The following is a 13,809-nucleotide window of genomic DNA, read 5'->3' as shown; positions in this document are numbered from 1 at the left end:
GATTTTTTTGAATTTTAATTGACAATTTTGAATTTTTAAAAATAATAATGTAAGTATTTCATAGAATTTGTATTTTTTTTTTTTTTTTTGTTTGGAAATGAATCTCCAAATCACCTTTTCAAAAGTCTACAAAAGTTTTGATAAAAAAAAAAAAAAAAAAAAAAAAACGAAAATTAGTGTTTGTGAAGAAATAAATGTTTGGAAATTCACGAGGAATTTCACCGAACAAAAGATGGAGTTGCCTCGAGATTCTGTTGAAAATTTTACCTATTAAAATTGACTTGGAAATTGAAATTTCGTTTAAAGTGTTTGAAAAGTCACAGGAAAATGGACTAAAAATCCAAAAATTATCATCTCACAGCTGCGTAAAAGTTCACCCCAAAGCTTCCCACAAATCATGGAAAGCCTTGAAATCATGTCGAGATGACTAAATCCATTTGAAATTCCCTTAAGGTTGGTTGCAAAGAAACCTATCGAGTATCAGAAAACCTTGAGGAAATGAATACATCTGAAATTCGATTAAAATCGATTGAAAATTGCAATTGGAGAATCGTCTTCAACTTGCGACTGGACTTTTTGCATATATAATTGAAAAATAATGTCGAGAAGATCTATTGAGCTGCTCAAATTGATTTTTCAATTTTTGGCAAATTTTTGAAAATCCAAAATTGGTCATTTTTGAGAATTTGTGATTTTTTCAAAAATAATATGTTTGCTTATTCACTTAAAATTACTCGATAAAAGTGACTGAAATTTGTCCTAAAACTAATTTCAACTTCTTCGAACTGAATTTCACCATTTCTAAATCACTCTGGAGCCTCTAGCGTGATTTTAGATCTCCAAAATTTTCAAAAGACGTGGAAATTAACTTGAGAAGCTAAAAATCGAGTTGTGGCTTATTCTGGACCCATTCAACGAGTTTACATATCCACATTTAGCTAAATTTCCTGGCGAGCACCTCACGTTCGTTTTTTTGGGCAGAATATTTTTCTAAAACAAAAAAATTAATGATAACTGAAAAACGTTGATGAAAAAACACCCTCGAGGTGTTTGCCTGGAAATCGGCTGAAATGAGGATAAACGCTTAAAACAGATTGAGAGTACGCCACAACTCGATTTTTAGTTGCTCAAATCAACTTCTGTACCTACTTTTTGGAGATGTTTTAATATTTTGAAGAAATCAAGAATTGCCGGACATGGTAAAATTTAGTTCAAGAGAGTCGATAACTTTCAAAACTAATTTCCATAATTTTTACTGAATAAAATGTTATTTAAAAAAATCAAATCACCAAAAATGACCAATTTTGAATTTTTAAAAATTTCGCCAAAATTGAAAAATCAATTCAGGTAGCTGAAATTTTAGTTACAGGGGTTTCAGACCATGTTCTTTCCAGAAATCCCGGTCCCGTTTAATTCGGATACCAACAAAACTCAAGACTTTGAGAGGTTTCTTTTTAAACCATATTCGGGGTTTCAGCTAGGCAAATGTTTACCTTGAGAATCTTACGTATGAGGAAAACTGTTCAAAATTTTAATGATTTCAAAAAATCAAATTCTTGATGCAGTTTCGGATGTAACATTTCAAGATGAAAAACATTTTTAAACTGGAATTTTAATTGCTTGTTGCTACTCTAATGTCAAAGATAGGTCATGTCATAAGTAAAAGCACCTTTTTTGCTCGTCTCAGAAATTTACACCAGATATCGAACTCAAAAACTCAATAATTTCAAAAATTTGTTCAATTTATCCATTTTTTTTTTCAATTTTTGAAATAGGAAAATTTTCAGAAAGTCTGAATGTGAAGCACAGACCATCCCTTCGACTTGATTATTGACCAAAAAGTCGTTACGATTGGCTTTTAGTACTCGTATGAAGATCAAAATGTAAATAATCTACAGATTTTTCTGATAAGGTACAGCCCTTGGTTCACTTGCCTAGAAAACTGTTCACTCGTCAAAACTGTGAAATTCTCAACTTGGTATTATTGTTTCAATTTATGGACTTGCAAAATCGGAAAATCGTCAAAAAATCCATTTCCAAATCATAAAGAAATTGACACGACTGGCTGGAAATCGAGATTTATATTTCTCCTTAAAATTTAGCCTATTCGACAAGTAGAATAACCCAAGCACCTATTCAATATTTTGAAAATTCGAACGTAGAAATCAACAAAACAAAATATATTCTCTTTCGTGAGTTTCGTTTGTATGTACCTACTTTTATTTATGCAAAAATCTGTAGATATGGCAAAACACCAACCAAAACAGCTTCCAAACTGCTCTCCATCTAATCTTGTAACTACTAGTAGGCTGTAGGCATTCAAGACGCTCAGGATTGAATTTTGTTATGTACAATCACGTCCACAGAGTTCTTTCCACTTTACCGCCCACTTGGAACTCGATGATAGAGTAAACATCGTTTCACCTGTTGTAACGGCGAGTTTTTGAGCAAAGTATACTGTTCAAATTACAATGTAGGTTCAAACACACGTCTTACACGTTCGTTACAATCACGTTGTTGATTTGTTCGCGTATTTCGACTGCAAATATCTACCTGTAGAAGAAAGAGAAATATTGTATTGAATATATAGGTAGGTTAAAGTAAACGTGTACGACGATGAAGGTGGTGTTTTAATCAACATCGAAATTTTCTCGAATCAATAGCGCACATTCCATAGGACGATGGTTGCTGTAAGATACGGTAATAAAAAAACAAACAAGTTTCGACACTTTACAATTCATCAAAAGATCGAAAACGCCGTCAAATAAAATTTATCCTAAGCTAGGTCTAGGTTGTTGTAGGTAAATCTGATTGTAAGCTTACGTAAGATATGATCGTTGTGAGTTGTGTACTCCTTGTTAATTATACGTATGTCGAGCGAGTGCTAAGTAGCAACCTCTTGGCTCCCAGGTCAACGATGATGGTAAAATAAATAAAATTACAGGCCACCTAGGTACGTAATTTTTTTTTCTTCTTCGGCGCGGTGGTTAAATTGAAATCGAATGGCTGGCCAGAGAGTACAACACAGCACAATGAAAATTACTGTTCAGTGTCAGCGTACTCATTGCCATAGAAACGCATTCCATTACCTATCGTTGGACAAATACAGGTAGATAGGTAGTAGGTAAGGCACCTACGCAATAGCATGTTTCATAACTCGGGTATAAACTTACTGCAAACATACTCGTACGTTAGGAAATTCGATACGATTTAATTCCCAGACATCATTGAACTTCAGTCTTTAAGTCAAAGTCAAAAGAAACCAAACACCGGCTCGGCGATAATTAAAAATAATCCATTTTTGCTTTTGTCTTGTATAAGAACTTAAGTATCCTCTCGTGTGGTTTTCCAATTCACAATGCGAAAATTACGTACTTTACCACGCGATGCGATAATTTCCAGTAGCCAAGTGTACGTTGAGAGGCGTTAATTAGTATTCAGCTAAGAAGCTCCGGCGAACACGTCCATTACTGCGGTCCATTTCGGTAATGGAGTTCCATTTTTCGCTTTTATTTGTATATACTGAACCAAGGTCCGCGATAATTGTAGCGGTAAACCGGACAAAAAGATTGGGAAGTTGATAAGTTTACTTCATGGGAATCGAGAATCAAACAGAAGCGTAAATTTCGTTTTTCGTTTTCAATTCAAGGATACTTACGAGTAGATCTACCTCGCTTCTAAATGACTCATTTTTTTTGACCAGTCGAAATTGAAAGTACGAGTAAGTAGTGTGCGAATACTCGTTCGTATCGTCATTGAAAGATTCATAAATCGTCTCGTCGCTGTAATTCGCTAATACAGTTGAATATGATTTTTAATTTTAAGCTCCCCTAACTCATTTATTAAATTGCTAATGGTTTAATAATACGATGCGTAAGGTAAAGTCGTGTAATATTCAGAAGCTTGGTGGATAGATTTGCCCGAAGCACGTGATCAAGGTCGGAAAAGAACTCGCCGTATCGAATTTCTAGCAATTTGTGTCCATGACTAAATTTTCATTGCAATTGTTTTTCGTCCCCTTCTCTATAGTGTTTCTTTTTGGTCCCCATCTCTTGACCATTTACAAATTTTAATGAATGGATTAGGTACCTATAATTTTTTCGTTATACCCATTAATGATAAGTGAGAATGAGAATCATTAATTACCTACTTATTGTTTGGTCAACGGAAGAATCATTTTCTCTGCTCATTTAGCAGAGAAAAATAAAATAAAAAATATAAAGAATGGATAGAAGGATGCTTGTATAAGCAAGAAAAATGGATATAGCTAAAAAAAGTGATGGAAATATTATTTGTGGATATCGATTGCACAGTTTACAACAAGGTTGTGTACGGATTCAACCTTATCGTTACTTTAAAATGTTTTCATCACGCGATATCTTCGACGTAAAAGTTGCAAATAGGCCATATTTATACTTTGAACTGTTTTAAACATTTTTCTAAATTAGAAATGAAATTATTTACGTTCAAAATTGAACTGTCTTTTACCTGGCGTCTTGATATGGGGCTTAAAAATTATCGAAAAGTCAATGTTATATTATGGCTTGGATGCTTGGTCTGGTAGGTAAGTACACAAGGTTTTTTTTTTAAATTAAAAGGTAAATTTTAGGAGTGAATTTTCGTTCAAAAGATTATGAATTGTTAGGTTGTGAGTTTTCATACGGTTGAAAAAAAAAAGGTAAATGAAGTTGGCTATTCCTTCGATAAATTGTGCCCTGCAAAAAAAAGTTAGTACTGAACAAAACGTTTGAGGAAAAAATAAAACAAAACCAAGTTAAGCAGAAAGAATTTCGTTCATTTTATATTAGGTATTTCCAAATCAGTTCTTTCAATTTAATTTTGTATTTTGAAATTGTTTTTTTTTCTGGAATTAAATACAGCCACTTTTTTTTCTACTGGGATGTAGTGAAGAGGGAAAAGAGGATTGTGAAAATTACAGGGGAAAATTTTTCTGTACTAAGAAGTAAGAATTAAGTATAATTGTGAAATAGGAGGAGGGAAGTCATTATTAAAAACTTATTACCTACCACTATTTTCGGAGCGCATTGTTGAATTTAGCCGAAGTTATTAGTTGAGGATGGGAAAAGGAGAGAAGGAAATTTTTACAATGCAAAAGAAACAAAAAAACAAAATTTCTGCCAAAAAAATATTTGTTCGGATAAACTTGAATTTTTTAGGTACATAATAATAATTTTTTTTCACATTTCCAACACTCTTTTTCAAGTGTTTTTCATTTTGAACGAGCTTCGCGAAATCAACAGAAATTCGTATTCTTTCCTATTTCAAATATTCGTGCCATGTTTAGGTTTAATATCTGAATTCAATGTTCTTTTCGTAAATAATGAGAAATTCCAAACAAAATTTTCACGTGTTTTTTTTTAATTCAGTGATATTGTAACGATCATCACCACATTTCAAAAAATTCGACGATGTAAAAGTTTAAATCTGAAAGAAATTTCGAAGTTTTCAAATTTTTCCATTTTTATATCACTCTTAAATAATCTGGGATTTTGTTATTATTTCGGTTCATAATACTGAAGTGTTTCGGAATTATCAGGGAATAATTTGAATGAAATTGAACCTGCAAAATTCAAATTTCAAAGATATTTGCCAAAAATCAGAAATTGAAACCCATCAACTTTGTTCGATTTTTTCTTGATTTTGGAAAAGTTGTGTTAAAAACAGTTCTCTCCATGAAATTGCGAAAAATCCCGCAATGGCATCACGAATCAAGATTTCCTATTCTAATCAAAATTTAAAATTTCTTCCTAAAGTTCCATGAGTCTTAATTGGGTATAAACTAAGCACTTGAGCAGGTAAATATGACTACATGTTTCAAGTGGCATGTAATTCATTTTTCACGAATTTTTGCGTTCAGTTTTTCCGACAGAAAAAAATTATCTACTTATTTAAAAAAAGAAGGAAGTGACAATGAACTGGTGTATGGTTGGAAGGGAAATAGAAGAAGGACATAAAGCAAGTTTCAGTTCTCTCGTAAGGTAATTTCAGACTTGTTGGTCTAAGCAACAGATCGCAAAACCAAGCTATACCATTAGATCAATTTCTTCAAGGACGTAAATTTATAAGTTAAGCTTAACCCTTTTCATTCTTCTTCCTGTTTCACTAATGCGTCGAAAATCACCATGGAAATGTTTTTAAATTCAGTTACGGAATTTATGAAACATTAAAGTATAAAAACTATAAAAATTGCTCGCTTCCATATCAAATCGTTGTAAACTATTGCTTGTTTTTTTTTTCAAAATGAAAAAAAATTTTGCTCCCTTTAATTCAATTTTCTGCCCAAGTATCTCCTAAATAGTTGCTTGAATGCCACAAGTATGAAAAAAAAATTGAAGATTTTGAGAAATGTGAATTATTTTAGACTATAAACGGTAAAACAAAAGTCATTAGGTAGATACTGATACTCCTAGGTACATAACATACGTATAAAAACTTGAATGTATTGTATGTACCCAATACCCATGCTCCGATGGAATCCTGGAATGCAACGTGAATAAAATACTTACACTCGCACGTTTTTTAATAATCACGTAATATACTCGGCATTTTCCCATTTGTCGATACATTTTTCACGCATATAACGATCGAATCGATAAAATAATTGAAATTATCAACCAAGTAACGCATAACACACAGCAGGGGGCGACTTATTACAGTATATTTTTACTTCTCACATCAAATATTACATACGAGTAGGTGAACGCTCCCGACAAAGTAAAATGAAAATTTCAGATAATTGATAAATTAATATCGAACGTAATATAAATTTCATCATCGTTCCTCTTCCTATTATTGGTGTAGGTACTTCTATTTATTATTACCGTAACATCGAATTCATAAATTCGAAGAAACAATACTAACGTAAACAAAAAAAAAAAAAATCTAAGAAAACGCTTCTTTTGGACAGCGATGCCGATGGGTTAATCATCCATCGAACTGACAACCTGATTCTACAGGGACCGTTTTCGTTTTGGCAAACGTGGTAAATTAACTCTTCAAGCTCTAATAATATTAAATGACGACGAAAATTGTACCGTTCTATTTGCATCACCCATCGTTTGTTTTTGTTGCACCGTCGATGTCGTTGTCGGCATCGACTGTCGAGTGTGAATATAAAGTACGAGTACATAATAGTTGCACGCGTGTTTGGTCATCACCTCGTTTAGGTGGTACAGGGTGTCCTATCAAACGTGCATCTGCTTTCAAAGTTTCATATGATAAGGCCAAGAGGTTGGGAGCTCATTGAAAGTGTTTTTCTCAAGTATTAGGTGAAAATCTTTTTAAAAAATTGAGGAAAAACTGAAATCGAAAAAAAATAATTTGAAAATCGTATTTCTTGGTCGATTTGACATGAATTGCCTCAATTCTTTTATGCTCACTTCAGCAAAAGATTTGTTTTTGAAATATCAGGATTTTTCAAAGTTTTCAAATTTTGAATTCTGATTTTTTTTAAAAATGTCTGATAATCAAGACAGTTCAACTTGAAATTCTCCTAATTTTTCGTCGAGGTTTGGGAGGGAGGGGGGGGGGGGTTTGAAATTTTCTCAAAGTGATTTCCTTTTATAAAATGTAAGAGGTCCAAAAAGTTCAAAATTTCGAAAAAAAGATTCAGACTGTTTCGTGGGACTGTTTGAAAATTTTTTGTACTGTTTCTCTAAATAATCTCTGGATTCCCCAATAGCTTCACAATAATTATAAAATTTTAATAATTTCTCATTTTTTAATTTGCAATTTTTGGTCCTTTTTGTCTCTCACTTAATAACTAAAAATTCAATAAAGTTCTGATTTTTTTTTGGGGGGGGAAGGGATGTTGTAGAAACCATAAACATTCAAAAGATTAGAGCTAAAAAAAATTCTCACACGAATATGGATAAATGAGAACCACTCTAATGGAACACCTTGTGCAGAGCAATGCCTCTTTAAAGCTTTGACATTTATCAGATGAAAATGATAACTCTCAGAGCTATGATTATAACACGTTAACGAGTCACTCGACACTTCGGTAATGAATACCTCGAGTGTTTGAGTTCGATTACTGTTGCGAAAAATCATAACCATGTAGCCTTTTGCCATTGTTCTGCACGCACATAACACATACCTACGTACTACGTAGTCGTAGGTCTAGGTGTATCATAATTTCTCAGCACTATACACGTTCAAGTTCAATTTATAAACATGGTATTCGACTTGGTATAATAATTATACCATATTATGTACTCGTACGTTGCTAAAAACAATACCTACATACATACGAATAACGTACCTACCTATAATATCTTATGGTATTCTCTCATCGAACCGTCTCTTCGTTTACGGTTTCATTACCATATTGTGTTGCGCAGTAATCTCATCAAAACATTGGAAAATCATCACATTAAAGCGCGGAGAAAGCGTCATGTGTAGGTAAATTTTCAGCTTACAAAAATTTTTACATCTCGAAAAAAAAGAACTGGTCTTGGATGGCGTGAACAAAAAACAATGCTGCGTTTTAACGATGAAACGAAACTGGTTAATTTGTCGATAAATTCTCACCGTCGTTGTCGAAAGGTACGAGATACGATGATGGTGATGTTGAAGTATGCCGTGTAAGTATAAGTTAAATATAATGGTCATCGATTTGTTATTAACTTCCTTATGCTCGTATGTTTTAATACATGAAAAAATTATCCACGTGGTGTCAAGTTCCAATATAATAATTTTTCAACAACGATGTTCTTACGAGAATGTCTAAGTAGGTACCGGTAATGTACTTATACGAGTACACTTTTTAACGACATATTCGTGCAGAGATTTTCTCCTGGCCATAGCACGAATCTTCCAGCATTCGTATCACGTACGTGTAATAACATGATACGTATAGCGTAGGTGGATGTCAAAAAATATCAATTACCAATTATTACATCTTATTTTTAGTTGCGGTAAAACTCATCGTGCTGAGTAGCTTAATCGTGTCTCTTGGATGGTGATGTAATGTCAAAGTTTATATTAATGTTTCCGTGAAAGTGAAGAAATTTTTTGGTGTCTTTGAAAATTACAACGCTTTCGAGTAAATTATTAATTATTAGTAGGTATAAAGAAAATTTCACGATACCTATTATAATTTTTTGGGAAATTGAACCCCTCCCCTCTTCATCATAACTTAATTGAACAGGACATAAGACAGCCAGTTGAGATGTCCTAATGTGTAGGTATACAATATGTAGGTATGTTCCAAAAAAATCAGCTGCTCGGATTGATTTTTAAATTTTTACAAATTTTTTATTTAAAATTCCCGTTTAAAAAAAAATTGTCAATTTTTAGAAAAAACGATGATTTTTTCAACAAACCAGTCATTTTTAAGTAAAATCGTCATCTTTAACAAAAATTATAATTTTTGCAAAAAATTACATTTTGAAATCAAAAATTACAATTTTCTGCAAAAGTAGGTAATTATGTATATTGTCAATTTTTTGAAGGAAAAAAAGTTTTTTTTTTTTTTTTTTTTTGGTGTTTACAATTACAAGATTATTACACCCTACGTAAGATTATATTAAATTTGTCAGGTTGTGTTTTTTAACAAGAGTAATAAATTTTTCCATTTCGGTGGGGCTGTCAGGGATGGAGAGAGAGTGTTCAGTGATTTTTGTAATAGTACTTTTTGAATAAAAAAAAAGGCAATCAATATTTTATAAGCCAAATCTGTTGAATAGATGTCGCGGAAAATGAATTTGCTCGTTTTTTTAATGTACCTACCTAACAAAGTGGGTATTTATTTATTTTGTAGCAAAAATACGTGTTTCTTAGCTTAAGTGATCATTTTATTGAGAACAGAAAAAAGGCAACTTTCTGCAAATGAAGTGGTCGTTTGAAATAAAAGCTGCAATTTAATTTCGTTTTCAGTAAAAATAATAATATTTAGCGAGTAACGTCATTTTTTTTCAAACAAATGAATTATTAATATTTTTAAGCAAAATGGGTCATTTTAAACTAAAGTGATAATTTTTTGAAAGCAACAACACGTCATCGTTTTTTAATGCAGAAACTGTTATTTTTGTAACCAGAATGAGTTTTATACAGCAATCATTTTTGTAGACATGCAAAAAAAAAAGGCAAACTAGACAGCTAAGCAAAGCTTAGCTGCAAAGTGTGCGTAGCTAGCTGCCTTTTCTACAGCTATAACCGCTATTACATAGCTAAGTAGTGCATGCCTCTAATTTTTCAGAATTCTCATTATCTTCATATATATTACATACAATAATTGAAGAGCTCTATTCCAAAGTGGGATGGATTTTTCAAAGTAAATTTTTCTACAAGTGATTGTTCTATGTCCAAAGAAAGGAAAGGTGCACCGACCTTTGGAAACAGAACAAATTTCAGTATCAAAAACTTTAAACGCATTTTTTGGAGGAAAAAATGACTTAACCCACTTTGGAATAGAGCTCTTCAATTATTCATATCATTTTCAAGTTCACATTATCTACAACTTATAGAACTTTTAATCAATTTTTGGAATTCTCAGTGTCTCTAAATGACAAATTTTCATATTTTTTTAGAATTTCCATTGTCTTCAAATTTATAAAATTTCAAACCAATTTTCAGAATTTGCCTTTGATTCTAAAATTATTAAATCATATAAAATATGTTAAGAATTCGCATTGCCTCTAAATAACACGAAAAAAATATGGGTAATTTTTACAAAAAATGTTGACTACATATTTAGCACAATAACCAGATCCCATACAAAAATACATAATATAAGTATGATAAAATTTGTTTTGAAAATCAGCAATTTTCAACTGTTCAGTTACAATAATAATTTTTACTGTAATCTTATAGTAAAAATCATCATTTTAATAAATTTTGCTATAACATTAGTAAAAATCATTTTGTTTTAATAATTTTTACTAAAGCATGATAATAAAAATTACATTAACCAAGTTGTGTAAAAATTACTCATTTTAAAGTAATTTTTATATCATAAAAAGTAAAAATTACTCATCTCACTGTGGTGGCACAGCAATTTTTGTCAAAAATTCCATCACATCTTCACCATTGAACATTTCTATAGGTAATCTAGAAGCAAATGCAGTAACAGTAGAGACACCTAATTTCTGTAGTTCAAAAATATCAATCTGTAATATTTATATTCCACCTCATCAAGATATTTCAGTACATGAACTTGATCACCTTTTCTCACAAATACCAAAACCTTACATTGTAGTAGGAGACTTTAATGCTCACTCTAGAACATGGGGATCAAGTATTAATAATAATCGCGGAAATATAATAGACAAATTTCTTCTAAAAAATGATACTTTTCTCCTGAATAGAAAAAAACCCACCCACTTCAACATTTCAAATGGCACTTATTCAAACATAGACTTAGCTTTCTGTTCCCCAAATATTTCTCATTTTTTAAAATGGAATCCCCATGATGACCTACATTTTAGTGATCATTTCCCAATTAACATCAGTCTCTGCGCTCATATTCAAAAACCTACCCATGAAAAATGCCCAAAATGGATTTTAAACAGAGCAAATTGGTCCTATTTCAACGATGAAGTACTCCCTATTGATTTTACATCTGAAGATCTTGATACTATTGTTGAATTTTTCACAAATACTATCATTCAAGCAGCTACAAAAAGCATCCCAAAATCCTCAACAAAAATCTCAAAAAAAACTGTTCCCTGGTGGTGTGAAGAACTAAAAACAGCAATCCAAGAAAGAAAAAGATCTCTAAAAAAGTTTAAGAAAAATCCTTCACTTGAAAACCTCATTCGCTTCAAAAAAAAACGTGCTTTTGCTCGCCAAATCAACTTGACTAAACAGAGAGAAAGTTGGAATAAATTCATGTTGAATATTACCCAAAGTACTTCTGTTAAGGAAATGTGGAAAAAAATAAGAATACTCAAAGGAAATTATATTCCAACTGAAATTCCCTATTTAATTGAAGGAAATACCAAATTATCTTCAGCTCATGACATATCAAATGCCATAGCTCTGTCTTTTTCCAAAACTTCTGCAACTAGTTCTTTCAGTCCAGCTTTCCAAGTAGTAAAAACACATGCAGAATCTATCCCATTAGATTTCTCATCAGAAAATTTAGAACATTACAATGCTCTGTTTTCACTAGAAGAACTCAATCACTGCCTAAATCATAACATAAAAGACTCATCCCCAGGTCCAGATGAAATTCATCCCCACATGCTGAAATTCCTCTCAGATAATTCAAAAGTAGATCTACTCAAATTATATAATAAAATTTGGACCTCTGATTCATTTCCAAAAATGTGGAAAACTGCCACTATTATCCCAATATTAAAACCTGGAAAAAGTACTTATCTTACATCTAGTTATCGACCCATCTCTTTAACCTCAGTCCCCTGCAAAATACTTGAAAAAATGGTAATTAAACGTTTAAATTGGTTTATAAACTCCACAAACTCACTTAGTACCTATCAAAGTGGTTTTAGAAAAAAAAGATCTACTCTAGACCATCTCTTTAGTCTCCAACAAGACATTAGCTTAGCTTTTCAAAATAAGGAAAGTGTACTTTCAGTCTTCTTTGATCTTGAAAAAGCATTTGATAAAGCCTGGCGTTACAAAATTCTTCAAAAACTTCACAACATTGGTCTAAAAGGACATCTGGCTTACTTCATTCAAAACTTCTTAACCAACCGTACCTTTAGAGTAAGACTCAACAACACATACTCTGAATTATTTGATCTAGAAAATGGAGTACCTCAAGGTTCTGTTCTAAGCACAGTTTTATTCATCCTTCTCATTGATGACATTTCTAATGTTATTTCACGACCTATCTCCCTGAGAATCTTTGCAGATGACATAAACATCTCCTTTCGTTCAAATAATATCCAACTTTCAATTCAGATAATTCAAGAAGCCCTTGATCAAATTGAAATGTGGGCAAATTCTAATGGTCTTACTTTCTCAGAGTCAAAAACACATTGTATGCTTTTTACACGAAAAAATAAGATTTCTCCAGAACCCATACTCAGTTTTAAAGGTCTCCCACTAGAGTTCAAATCCACCACTAAATTTCTTGGACTAACTTTTGATAAAAAGCTTACCTGGACCCCTCATTTTTTAAAAACCAAATTGGACCTCATGAAACGTCTAAATCTCCTGAAAATAATCAAGAACCCTAAATATAATCCCTCTCGTAAATTATTACTCCACCTATATAAATCTTTAATTCGTAGTAAAATTGAATATGGAAGTCCATGTTTTATAGATATCTCTAATAAAACTTCTAATATCATAAAAACAATACAAAACTCAGCCCTAAGGATTTGCATAGGAGCCCTCTACTCTTCTCCAATTGATAGTATATACTGTGAAGCAGCAGAATTACCCCCAGACTTCAGAAGAACTTTAATAACAAATAAATTCATCACAACAGCTTCAACCAATCACTCTCACCCACTCCAATATTCAATTCACTTACCCAACCCTCAGCTTTTTGAACATTTAGAAGGACCTATCTCTGATTTTATTAGAACATTAACAAATCTCCAAATAGACCCCAAAACTCTCGTTCAAAAACCGATATCCTACCCTCCATGGCTGCTTAAACCTCCCCAAATTGACTACTATTTAAACAACTATTCAAAGAAAAGTCATTCCCCATTAGTAATTAAAAATAACTATCTGGAACTTCTATCAAAATATCATGAATTCAACCTCTGTTTCACAGATGGATCAAAAATACCAAATCATCATTGTGGATATGCTTACTCTATAAATGGTACAAGCTCAAATTTCAAACTCCCAAACTGTTCATCTATT

The 13,809-nt window shown here is 32.0% G+C and overlaps 2 protein-coding genes across 3 annotated transcripts in view; one reads left to right on the top strand and one right to left on the bottom strand.

Moving 5' to 3' along the window:
* Positions 1-13,809, bottom strand: part of LOC135833207 (membrane-bound lytic murein transglycosylase B-like) — a 161,087-nt gene that overhangs the window by 62,465 nt on the left and 84,813 nt on the right. The window contains exon 2 of one of the 2 annotated variants that reach the window (XR_010556421.1): positions 2,184-2,553. The exons of the other annotated variant lie outside the window; for it this stretch is intronic. The gene's annotated coding sequence lies outside the window, so the exon portion shown is untranslated. Of the gene's footprint in view, positions 1-2,183; positions 2,554-13,809 lie in introns of those variants that run through there. 2 annotated transcript variants of the gene reach the window in all.
* The window catches only part of LOC135833204 (bicaudal D-related protein homolog), a 99,566-nt gene that overhangs the window by 51,498 nt on the left and 34,259 nt on the right, over positions 1-13,809 (top strand). The gene's annotated exons all lie outside the window — the stretch shown is intronic.

The sequence above is a fragment of the Planococcus citri genome, chromosome 1, assembly GCF_950023065.1.
Source record: "Planococcus citri chromosome 1, ihPlaCitr1.1, whole genome shotgun sequence".
NCBI lineage: Eukaryota > Metazoa > Arthropoda > Insecta > Hemiptera > Pseudococcidae > Planococcus > Planococcus citri.
The sequence above is the reverse complement of the archived record's forward strand: the minus strand, read 5'-3'. Positions and strand labels throughout refer to the sequence as shown.